This window comes from Tachyglossus aculeatus, chromosome 2 (assembly GCF_015852505.1).
Source record: "Tachyglossus aculeatus isolate mTacAcu1 chromosome 2, mTacAcu1.pri, whole genome shotgun sequence".
Classification (NCBI taxonomy): Eukaryota; Metazoa; Chordata; class Mammalia; order Monotremata; family Tachyglossidae; genus Tachyglossus; species Tachyglossus aculeatus.
The window spans coordinates 20421859-20434708 of record NC_052067.1 but is presented as its reverse complement, the minus strand read 5'-3'; the positions used below and the strand labels follow the sequence as shown (position 1 = coordinate 20434708).

Sequence of the window (12850 nt, the reverse complement as noted above, 5' to 3'; positions counted from 1 at the left end):
TGCTCTCAGGAGTTTATAGTCTTCAAGGCTCCCTTTTCTGTTTATATAATCATCAATGGTATTTATTGGACGTTTACTGTGTGCAGAGCACTATACTAAGGGCTTGGGAGAGTGCATTGCAACAGAGTTGGTAGACATGTTCCCTGCCCACAACGATTTTATAGGGGGAAACAGACACTAATATAAATAAATAATTTATGTGGTACAGTGGTAGATAATTGTTAGGATTCTCTCTCCTGAATCAAGGAGAAGAATCCTGGAAGGTGTGGGATAGGGGATACACAGTCTTGCATGACAACTCCTGTCTCCACGTATTCAGCATTGTGTGTTTGTTTTAAATAAAATTGACTTTGAAAAATTGGCAGCACTTGAGGTCTAAAATTTACAGGGTTTTCTTTCTCTGCCAAAGTTTTCAGCTTCTCATCTAAATTTCCATAGTGTCTGTTCCGGAATTAAATGAGAGCACGAAAGAACAGTAAATGCTTGGAGACAAGTAAGGTTGTAGCACTGTCTATAAACTATGTGTAATCACTTTGGGTCTCTCCCAACTCTTTTTCTCAAACATAAAGGTCCGGGAAGCATTTCTGTTCTCTAAGCACCATTGGTGGGTTTGATGTAATTAATGATTTTAATTTGAGCAGTCAATCCTATGCATTGTGAAAACGAAAGATGACTCTCCTGTGAGACTTTGTCAAGGTATGACTACTGTCCTACAACTGATGCCAGGTTGCTACTTCATGGTGCATTTTTTGGGTTTATTTTTGAAGTTGGTTTATTTTTGGTGCAACTTTTCATTACAGTATGATCCAGTGGGTAAACTGTGTACAAAATGTCTTTAAATTCTTAGAGGGAAAAGTAAAATAATAAAAAAAATCAGCTAAGATTAACTGTTGATGGGAGTTTTTATGTGGAAATAAAATTAAAGAATGTGTATTGTTGGGGAAAGTACTGGTTCAGATTTCCTTCATAATTTTGGTTAGAATGCAATAACTAATGCTACAGAGCTTGGGAAAGATCAATGGGCTTTTCTAGGATTATTCCGATAAGTGGGAAGCCACCTGTAGGTAGGAGTTGTTTATTTCCATTTAGAGGAGTATGGGATTGATTTTGTTCAGAGGAGCAGTAAGGGTGGTAATAGCACACCTGTTAGATAAGTGGACAGGAGAGAAAATTCTTACTTTGCTTTAGGTAACAAATTAGCATTATATAGATTTCTGTCTTAAATCTGTAATTTCTGGAGGAAGCCATTAAAGATTACTTTTTCAGCTAGCTATTTTGTTGGAAAAAAAATGTTTCCCCATCCAATTCTCTTGCTTGAGATGAAACTTACAATTCAAGTGAGGTGTTAAGTGCTCCTCTCACTAATATTTTTTGGCAGTCTTAAAAATAATAAAAGATTGGCACTTGCTGATTGACATGTATATTCTTGCCCTCTTACAAAAGAACAGTAGCAATAATAGTATTGTGTGAATTGTGCAGAGAAGTGTGCTAAGTGCTGGGAAAGTATACATAGATGGAATTAGACAGTCCCTGGCCATTAAGGGACTCACAAAACTTAATCTGTATTCTTCTCTATATATTTAGAGATTATATTTGTTGGGGACTTCTAGACTGTGAGCCCACTGTTGGGTAGGGACTGTCTCTATATGTTGCCAACTTGTACTTCCCAAGCGCTTAGTACAGTGCTCTGCACACAGTAAGTGTGCAATAAATACAATTGATTGATTGATTTTTACTTAGGTGTTTGCATTATCTTATGGAAAATGGTAAAATCTAGAAGTAAAATTTCAATTATCAAATATTTATATTTGTAGCTAAAACTTTCCCACTTTGAAACACGCCTCTTGGTCTCATGTGCAATGGTAAGCTTTCCTTTTCCCTTTTGAACTTATTTTAATAATGACAAAATCAAGCTATATTTTTCCAGTTCTGTAATAGAAAAGAAATTAAATCAGGGTCACCAAAGTCTTATAGTAGTTTCAGTATGGAGCTGGAAACTGTTTCTAGCTTTGAGGATTACTAATAAGGTTTGAAATGGCTCACAATAAGGAGTTAGATACTTTCATAATAAGAATGATTGAAAGATACTGGTTGCTTCAGCAAATGGGGTGTATTATCCATGGACCTTTTTGATGCTCATCACTTCTTGGTATTCCTGTAATGTCAATAATTCATCTGGTACAAGAGAGCATATTGGTGAATACAAATAAGCCCAGTTATCCTACAAAACAACTTAAATACGTATTGCTAGATCAACAAATCATGTTAAATGACAATCAAAAAAAGAAATAGATAATAATAATAATGGCATTTATTAAGCGCTTACTATGTGCAAAGCACTGTTCTAAGAGCTGGGGAGGTTACAAGGTATTCAGGGTGTCCCATGGGGGGCTCACAGTCTTAATCCCCATTTTACAGATGAGGTAACTGAGGCACAGAGAAGTTAAGTGACTTGCCCAAAGTCACACAGCTGACAATTGCCGGAGCCGGAATTTGAACCCATGACCTCTGACTCCAAAGCCCGGGTTCTTTCCACTGAGCCACGCTGTATGCTGAAAGTATTTTATTCTAAAATACAGTGTGTACTGGGTCTGCCCCTCTGGAATTTAGTTTTTTGCGGATTATGTTCCTCCTAGGGATATTTGTGATTTACAGATTACTTAGCCCAAATTCTTAAATGGGCTGTTCTCTGCACAGATTTCTACTTTAGTAAAAGATGCAGCAAAACAGTTCCAATCATTTCATCAAATTGTTCAGGTAGCAAAAGCATTAAGAATTAGAACAAGAACCTTAATTATAAGAAGTGAGCCAAGTGGAATCCTTTGTTCTTTTTCCTCTATTTGACTTTAACACCATGGTTCTTATTTAAATTTCTGCTTTGTCAGAGTACTTTTAAGGGGAATGTAACTCACTACTTCACAACCTTCAGTTGGGTTGTCAAGAGACTAGGCTACTATAGCAACAGCCAGCATCATGTTCAAATTTATCTCCCAAGACTGATCAATATCAGCTAGATGATGATTATTGTATTTATTAAGCGCTTACTATGTGCAAAGCACTGTTCTAAGCAATGATTTGAATGTTTAGAATTGGATAGCTTTCCAGCTGTTCAGATGTACTTAAAATAGCAACTTTAACTCTACTGCCACATCAAGCACCAAAGCTGTGGTTATTGCTTTGAGATTAAAATAGTTAAAAGAAAGAAAATTAAAACCCCATGTAAATCTGCAGAACAAAAGAGGAAATTTATATTAATATTGAGATCCACAAGAAATAACTTGTTGATCAAAATAGAGAAATTCTAGTTGGGAATGTCAACTGTTAATCTTCCCCAAAATATGTCTCTCTCCTCTGTGTTTTCTTGAGTGAGTCATTTCCGGTTGCTAGTCACTTTGAGGGCAATGTAAAAGCACTTCAGAGGGTGAGGTAATCTTTCAGGTCGGTGCCACATAGGTACTCTGTTAAATACAACATTCCGAGTTTTCTATTTTGTGGTATGATTTGTTTAAGAAGATTAAGTAGAAAAGTAAGGTTAATTGATTTTACTCTGGCATTAAGACTAAGCTTTAAATCAATTCAGTCAGTTGGACGTTTTCTACCACCACAGCAACTAATAGTTCCTTAGCTATTAACTATCCTTTTTTCTTCATATGCTGGTCTTTTCCTTCCCTAGGCAAAAAGAAGGTGACTTCCTAAGTATTTTTTTTTAACTTTTCTGCACCCAGCAAATTTTTCTTTATATTCAATAAAATAGGCAACATGGTCATCTGGTCGGGGCAACATACAGTTTAATAGCTAAATGTTTATTTTTTCGACTTTCCAGATAACCAATCAACAAGTATTTATAAATCATACCAAGTTCTTAGTACAGTGCTCTGTTGGCTATAAATACTGTAAGCACTCAAATTGCTTGATCTACAGTATCTTGTACTAATTAAGGAGTCTGTTTTTTGTTTGTTTTTTGGGGGGGTTAGGGGTTTTTATGGAATTTGTTAAGCACTTACTATGCTTGTAAAGTGCTGTTCTAAGCACTGGGTAGATAAAATATAATCAGGTTAAACACAGTCCCTGTCTCATGTAGGACTCACAGTCTAGATAGGAAGGAGGCAAGCTATCCATCACCTTGCCACCTCCTACCTCACCTCCCTTCTCTCCTTCTACAGCCCAGCCCTCACACTCCGCTTCTCTGCTGCTAACCTCCTTACTGTGCCTCATTCTCGCCTGTCCCACTGTCGACCCCTGGCCTGGAACACCCTCCCTCCACACATCCGCCTAACTAGCTCTCTTCCTCCCTTCCAAACCCTACTGAGAGTTCATCTCCTCCAGGAGGCCTTCCCAGATTGAGCCCCCCCTTATCCTCTGCTCGTCCTCCCCCATCACCCCCACTCCCTCCCTCTGCCCTACCCCCTTCCCTTCCCCACAGCACTTGTGTATATTTGTACCTATTTATTACTCTATTTTATTAATGATGTATATTTATCTGTAATTCTATTTATCCATTTTGATGCTATTGATGCCTGTCTACTTGTTTTGTTTTGTTGTCTGCCTCCCCCTTCTAGACTGTGAGCCCATTGTTGGGTAGGGACTCTATCTGTTGCCGAATTGTACTTTCTAAGCGCTTAGTACAGTGCTCTGCACACAGTAAGTGCTCAATAAATACAATTGAATGAATGAATGAAATGGAGAACAGGTATTTAGTCCCCATTTTACAGATGAAGTAACTGAGGGACAGAGAAGTTAAGTGACTTGCCCAAGGTCACCCAGCAGACAAACGGCAGAGCCAGTATTAAAACCTAGGTCCTCCGACTCCTAGGCCCATGCTCTTTCCACTTGGCCATGCTGCTTCTTTACCTTTTAAAAAAATACATGTCCCTGATTACCACAAGTGTTCATCCAAGAGTTGCCTAGCCACCTATAAGAGAAAGTATCAGTGATAAGATTAGAACCTGGATAGAAGCTATATATATATATGTATATACATACATAAGGGCTGTGGGGCTGGGGCGGGGGGAAGAGCAAAGGGTGATGAGGAAAGGAGTGGGAGATGAGGAAAAGTGGGGCTTACTCTGGGAAGGCCTCTTGGAGGAGATGGGCCTTCAATAAGGCTTTGAAGGGGGGCGGGGGAGGAGTGTTATTGGAAGATTTGAGGTGGGAGGGCATTTTAGGCCAGAGGTAGGACATGAGCCAGGGCTCCGCAGTGAGACAGGCAAGATCGAGGTACAGTGAGAAGGTTAGCACCAGAAGGGCAAGGTACGTGGGCTGGGTGAACCCATGACCATGAACCCATTTATTTTACTTATACATACCTATTCTATTTATTTTATTTTGTTAGTATGTTTGGTTTTGTTCTCTGTCTCCCCCTTTTAGACTGTGAGCCCACTGTTGGGTAGGGACTGTCTCTATATGTTGCCAACTTGTACTTCCCAAGCGCTTAGTACAGTGCTCTGCACACAGTAAGCACTCAATAAATACGATTGATGATGATGATGATGACCTTCTGACTCCCAGGCCCATGCTTTATCCACTACGCCATGCTGCTTCTGCGTCGCCCTGACTTGCTCCCTTTGCTCTTTCCCCCTCCCCACCCCTCAGCACTTATGTACATATCTGTAATTTTATTTATTTGTATTGATGTCTGTCTCCCGCCCCCCCAAGACTGTAAACTCATTGTGGTCAGAGAATGTGACATTTTATTGTTGTTTTGTACTTTCCCAATTGCTTAGTACAGTGCTCTGCACACAGTAAGCGGTCAGTAAATACGATTGATTGAATGAATGAATGAATAATTAGCCAATCCATATAAATGGGATCATTCACTTTCTCCTGGCAATATTTCACCCTGCAAATTGGAGTAAATGCCAAGGAATTTAGAGAAGCAAGAATGCTGTTGAAGGCAGTAGGTCTCGCTTGGCATCGCACCACGGTGTCAGGAAGCTCAATCAAGATGCTGGACTGGTTGACCTGGGGCCCAGCTAGGCAGATCTCAGGCTAGTCCAGTGTTTTGGCTTTGGAAAGGAGGATTGTGGCAATTTCCTGGGATGAGGGCCAGGCCTGGTGGCAATCATTCATTCATTCAATCATATTTATTGAATACTTAATGTGTGCAGGGCACGGTCCTAAGAACTTGGAAGTACAATTCAGCAATAAAGAGAGACAGTCACCGGGCTTAGTCTAGAAGGGTTTATAGTCTATAATGATGGCATTTGTTAAGCGCTAACTGTGTGCCAAGCACTGGTCTAAATGCTGGGGTAGATACAAGGTAGTCAGGCTGTCCCACCTGGTGCTCACAGTCGTAATCCCCATTTTACAGATGAGGTAACTGAGGCACAAAGAAGTGAAGCGTTTTACCCAAGATCATCCAGCAGCCACGTGACAGACCCGGAATTAGAACCCATGTCCTCTGACTCCCAAGCCCGTGCTCTTGCCACTAGGCCACACTGCTTCTCATGCCTGGAGGAACCTGAACGGGCCAGGCCCGGCTTCAACTGGCCAAAGTGGGTCTCGAGGGAGGAAGGGCCTCTTTGTGGGTGATGCACAGTGTGTGTATGTGTAGAGATGACTAGGTGGGGCTTTTTCTAGTGGAAAGAGCATGGGCTTGGGAGTCAGAGGTTGAGGGTACTAATCCCGGCTCTGCCACTTATCAGCTGTGTGGCTTTGGGCAAATCACTTAACTTCTCTGTGCCTCAGTTACCTCATCTTTAAAATGGGGATTAAAACTGTGAGCCCCACTTGGGACAACCTGATTACCTTGTATCTACCCCAGTGCTTAGAACAGTGCTTGGCACACAGTAAGCGCTGAACAAATACCATCATCATCATTATTATTCTCCAGTGGAGATCAACATGGTCTAGTGGCTAGAGCACAGACTTGGGAGTCAGGTGGTCATGAGTTCTAATCCCTGCTCTGCCACTTGTCTGCTGTGTGACCATGAGCAGGTCACTTCACTTCTCTGTGCCTAAGTGACCGTGTGTAAAATGAGGATAAAGACTGTGAGCCTGACATGGGACTGGGTCTGTGTCTAACCTGATTTGCTTGTATCCACCCCAGTGCCTGGTACAGTGCCTGGCAAGTAGTAAGTACTTAAGAAATACTATTATTATTATTATTATCCGGGTCCCATACGGAGCTTCGGTGGTGGGGCTGGGCTGGTCCCGAGCATGAGAATAGCTGTGTATATAGCTATAATTCTATTTATTCTGATGGTATTGACACCTGTCTACCTGTTTTGTTTTGTTGTCTGTCTCCCCCTTCTAGACCGTGAGCCCGTTGTTACGTAGGGTCCGTCTCTATTTGTTGCCGATTTGTACTTCACAAGTGCTTAGAACAGTGCTCTGCACACAGTAAGCGCTCAATAGAGAAGCAGCGTAGCTCAGTGCAAAGAGCCTGGGCTTGGGGGTCAAAGGTCATGGGTTCTAATCCCGACTCCGCCACTTGTCAGCTGTGTGACCTTGGGCAACTCACTCAACTTCTCTGTGCCTCAGTTACCTCATCTGTAAAATGGGGATGAAGGCTGTGAGCCCCATGTGGGACAACCTGATTACCTTGTAACTCCCCCAGCGCTCAGAGCAGTGCTTGGCACAGTAAGCGCTTAACAAATCCCATTATTATTATTATTATTAATAAATACGATTGATTGAATGAATGAATGAATGAGAAGGCCGGAGCCCGAGCCACCCGGCGGGCAGGAGGGAGGAAGGGGGCGGGGCAGGCAAGGGGGCACGTGGTCCGGAGCCTCTTGTTACCTGGGTGGGCGGAGGGCGTGACGCCCAACGATGCCTCTACTGCTGCAACTGCAGCCCGCGACGTTGCAGGGATAAGTGCAGGAGCAGCAGCGACGGCAGGGAGAGAGCGCGAGCTGCAAAGCAGACAGAGAGCTGCAGAGCGGAGCTCGGGAGAGGGAGAGAGCTGCAGAGCGGAGCTCGGGAGAGAGCTAGAAAGAGAGAGAGAAGCTCGGGAGGGAGAGAGCGAGCAAGAGCTGCCGAGTGCAGTCCAGGGGAGGGAGAGAGAGCTGCAGAGCGGAGCTCAGGAGGGAGAGCAAGGGTTGCCGAGGAGAGAGAGAGCGAACTGCAGAACGGAGCTCGGGAGGGAGAGAGCAAGAGCTGCTGAGCGCAGCCCGGGGGAGGAGAGAAAGAGCTGCAGACCTGCAGAGCGGAGCTAAGGAAGAAGAGAGCAAAGGTTGCCGAGCGCAGTCCGGGAAAAAGAGAGCGCGCTGCAGAGGGGAGCTCGGGAGGGAGAAAGCAAGGCCCAGGAAAGAGAGAGAGCGCTGCAAAGCGGAGCTCGGGAGGGAGAGGGCAAGAGTTGCTGAGCGCAGTCCGGGGAGAGGGAGCAAGAGTTGCGGAGTGAAGTCAGGGAGAGAGCGAGCGAGCGAGCAATAGCTGCGGAGCGGGCCCGGGAAACAGGCAGAGCAGAGGCCAGGAAAGCTAGCGCGAGTTGTGCAGAGGGCGCTCAACCTGCAAAGCGGAGCCCGGGAGAGGACGATAGAGAGCGAGCGGCGGAGCGGAGCCTGAGACAGACAGAGATAGAGAAGAGAGCGCCCTGGCAGGTGAGCCTGTGAAGCCCTCCGGCCCAGCCCGGGGAAGGATTTTCCCTGCCCCTGCCCGGGATTCCTTCTCTCCCCCCGGGCGCGGTGAGCGCTGCCCCGGCCAGGTCTCCGCGGGCGGCGGGGGCCGCGGGGCCGGTCAGCCCCGGCGCCGACCCCGAGGGCACGGGCAGGGGCACGGCACGGCACGGGCAGCAGCGGACCCGGGTCCGCCCGGAGCCAGCCGGACCGGACCAGGCCTGCACCCCGCCCCGCGGGCTTCCCGGCCGCTGCCCCGCGGGAGGCGGAGACAGACAGAGAGGGAGTCCGTCTGTCCGGGGCTCTGCCGTCACCCCTGCCGCCCACCCCAGGACTGCGCCTGCAGCCCCGCATTGCCCGACAGAGTTCCTCCTTGGCCTCTCCTTTGCCTTGTTGGTACTGAAAAAATTGCAGGAACCAGACCGTTATCTTCCGGGGGGCGGGAGGGGTGTGTGGGTGTGTAGAGGGGGAGAGAGACGGGGGGAAAGGAAGAGAGAATGGGGGAGGGAGGGGGGGAGATATAGGAAGGGGGGGTGGGGGAGAGAGGAGGGAGGAGATGGAGGAAGGAGGGGGGAAAGGAAGAGAGGATGGGGAGGGAGGAGGGGGGAGATGGGGAGGGAGGAGGGGGGAGATGGGGAGAGAAGGGGGGAGATGGAGGAAGGGGGGGGTGGGGGAGAGAGGAGGGAGGGATGGAGGAAGGAGGGGGAAAGGAAGAGCGGATGGGGGAGGGAGGAGGGGGGAGATGGAGGAAGGGGGGGGGATGGGGGAGATGGAGGAAGGAGGGGGGAGATGGAGGAAGGGGGGATGGGGGAGAGAGGAGGTAGGAGATGGAGGAAGGAGGGGGAAAGGAAGAGAAGATGGGGGAGGGAGGAGGGGGAAGATGGGGGAAGGAGGGGGGATGGGGAGATGGAGGAAGGAGGGATGGGGGAGAGAGGAGGGAGGAGATGGAGGAGGGAGAGGAGGAGGGAAAGGGTAAGGAAGGAGGATGGGGAGAGAGGAGGGAGGAAGGGGAGATAGAGGAGGGGGGAGATGGTGGAGGGGGGAGAGAGGAGGGAGAGATGGAGGGGGATGGAGGAAGGAGGGGAGGGGAAAGGGTAGGGAAGGAGAGGGAAGGAAGATCGGGAGGGAGGAGGAGAAAGGAAGGGGAGGGAGGAAATGTGGGTGGGAGGAGGGGGAGGGAGGAAGGGAAAGGGCAAGAGAGGGGAAGGAGAAAAGGAGGCAGGGAGGAGGGAGAGAGAACAAGAAATCAGGGAGTTGCTGGGGCTTCTGTAACATGGCTGAACAAATGAACTCGGCAGACCAGCTCCGGTCCTTCCTGTGTTACTCAGACAGGGGCCGCCATACACTGGTCGTTCAGAGGTTTGGAATTGGATTGCCTGGACCCCCACTAGCTGCTGTCCGGCTGGGGGTGGCGGGGAACTGGCGCACACACATACACCCACCCTGCACATCATGGTAGAGGCTTTCCCCTGCGGTGTGCAGAGAGGGTGAGCTTCTCTCAAAGGCAGCCCTCAGTCCTGCCCTTTGTATTCGTCCCAGTTCTAAATATAGTTGAGGGGTGTGTCAGTCCGATGTATTAGTTTGCCATTGAATGTGGAATGTGGGTAGCTTTTTGTAGGGCAACTTATTTTGGCCAATTCAAAATCTTGGTGGTGTTGATCTAGACAGAGAAATGTAAGGGAAGGTCTGGTCTCCACTTTTAAGATTTGGATTCATTGAGAGCTCACCTCCTCCAGGAGGCCTTCCCAAAGCCCCACCCTTTTCCTCTCCTCCTCCCCTCCCCATCGCCCCCTCCCTCTGCCCTACCCCCTTCCTCTCCCCACAGCATTTGTGTATATTTGTACATATTTATTACTCTGTATTATCATTGATGTGTATATTGGTATAATTCTGTTTAGCTATTTTGATGCTATTGATGCCTGTCTACATGTTTTGTTGTCTGTCTCCCCCTCCTAGACTGTGAGCCTGTTGTTGGGTAGGGACCGTCTACATGTTGCTGATTTGTACTTGCCAAGCACTGAGTACAGTGCTCTGCACACAGTAAATGCTCAATAAATACGATTGAATGAATGAATGAAACATCTCTGCCCTAGGGCTAAAAAATTACCACAATCATGTTTGAGTTTATGACCCTAGATATTGAAAGGCTAGTTGACTCATTTAACTGATTTGTTGTATGCTCAAGTTAGCAGATTTAATAGGTTTTGTGACAGTCTTAAAAGGTTATTTGAAAGGGTTGTTTTACGATTGTCTTAGTTACAAACTCTAAGGTATTCAGTCTTTATACGGCTGCTGAATTCTTAGCCCAGTTAATGCAGCAGATGTAGAAAGGAGCCCAATTTAGCAATTCAGAATGGCAGCAGGATTAATAAGTAGTGATTGGAATAAGTCCAGGTCACCACCATCATGTTGATGATCACATTAAGCTTTTAATGGAGAGATCAATAACCCTGTTACAAGTGACTCTTCTCTGCACCGTAGTCACAGGATAAGCGAAGCATTCCTATTATGGTACTCCTAGGTTCAGATTTTAGAGGATGTTATATGGGATGATGGGGTGTTCAGTAGAAAGTCTTGGAGAAGTAGATGAATTATTGGGCCCTAGGAATTGACACTCTGTGAGGTACATGGCCTGATGACTTTTCATTGAGCAGACTATTTGGCAGATTTCAGGCATACCTAAGTAATTGATTAAATTGAACCCCGGTTTCCATTTCACAAATATATGTGGATTTTTGTGTGGGTCTCTTTAAAGGAAAGAGAGTTGTATGCTGTAGATGAGAGGAATAAATAATTTCAGAAGAAGGAGCTATTTTGACATTTGTGAGATTTAGTTCAGAATACTAAATGTTTGAATGTAAGTTGTCAGTAAACTTTTTTGGCAGAACAGAGTTACATTTTCCTTTTATGGGGGGTACGTTTGGGTGATACACTGAAAAGCCTCCAGAGATAATAAATGCAGGAATGGTATTGTTTTATAGGCTATTTTAAAAGATGTCCTTTTAAAAAGAGATTTTATTTTATCTGCTAAATATATCACCTTGAGAAGAATTAGTAACAAGTGCTAGAGAATAACATCTAGAAAAAATATTTCCAAACATAATTAGGAAAAAAGTGAGGCCTTTATTAGGCAGAGACCTGCAAATAATATATTAGCAAGCTAGAATTGTTACTGATCAGTAGAAATGAGACATATTTTATGCATTTATAATAGCCTATATGTTAATAGGTTAATCCAATTACAATTTTAAAATTATTGTAACTCCTAGCCCATTCAATATTGACTTCAGAAAACCTGTTTTCGTTGACTGCAAGTAGAAGAAAATCATATTTGTTACTGTCTTCAGTATTTAACAAGTGGCTACTGAGTTCAGAGTATAACTCTCCTAGGGTTTTGAAATTGGAAAATGAAATCAATCAGTGGTATTTATTGAGCACTATGTGCAGAGCACTATACTAAGCACTTGGGAGATTACAGTGCAACAGAGTTCCCTGCTCACAAGGTGCTTACAGTTTAGAGGGGGAGACAGACATTACTATAAAGAAATAAATTACAGGTAAGTACATAAGGGCCGTGGGGCTGAGGGTGGGGTGACCATCAAGTGCTTAAGTCCAAGTGCATTGGCAATGCAGATGGGAAAGGGAGTAGAGAAAATGAGGGGTTAATCAGGGGCATCTCTTGGAGGAGATGTGCTTTCAGTAAAGGCTTTGAAGGTGAGGAAAGTGGCGTGTTTGGAGGGGGAGGGAGTTTCAGGTTGGAGGGAGGATATGAACAAGGGATCTCTGGTGAGATAGATGATATCGAAGTATAATGAGTAAGTTGGCATTAGGGGAATTCATTCATTCATTCAATAGTATTTATTGAGCGCTTACTGTGTGCAGAGCACTGTACTAAGCATTTGGGAAGTACAAGTTGGCAACATATAGAGACGGTCCCTACCCAACAGCGGGCTCACAGTCTAGAATGAAGTGTGTGGACAGAGTTGTAGTAGGAAATCAGTGAGGTAAGGTACGAGGGGGCAAGCTGATTTGAGTGCTTTAAAGCCAGTGTGTTTGATGTGGAGATGGATGGGGCAGACACTAGGATGTTCTTGAAAAGTCAGGAGATGTTGACTGAACTTTTTTTTTTAGAAAAATGATCCAGGCAATGGAGTGAAGATTGGGCTGGGGTGGAGAGAGATGGGAGGCAAAGGAGGTCAGTGAGGAGGCTCATGCAGAAGTCAGGGTGGGATGTAAGTGCTTGGCTCAGCATAGCAGCAATTTGGGTAGATGAAAATAAGAGATATAGTGTC

General features: G+C 45.5%; 1 protein-coding gene across 2 annotated transcripts in view; it reads left to right on the top strand.

The window, feature by feature from the left end:
- Window positions 1-8060: 8060 nt before the first annotated feature.
- SCRN1 (secernin 1) overlaps window positions 8061-12850 on the top strand; it is a 58033-nt gene continuing 53243 nt past the window's right edge. For both annotated transcript variants that reach the window (XM_038766811.1, XM_038766802.1), the window contains exon 1: window positions 8061-8543. The gene's annotated coding sequence lies outside the window, so the exon portion shown is untranslated. The remainder of the gene's footprint in view (window positions 8544-12850) is intronic.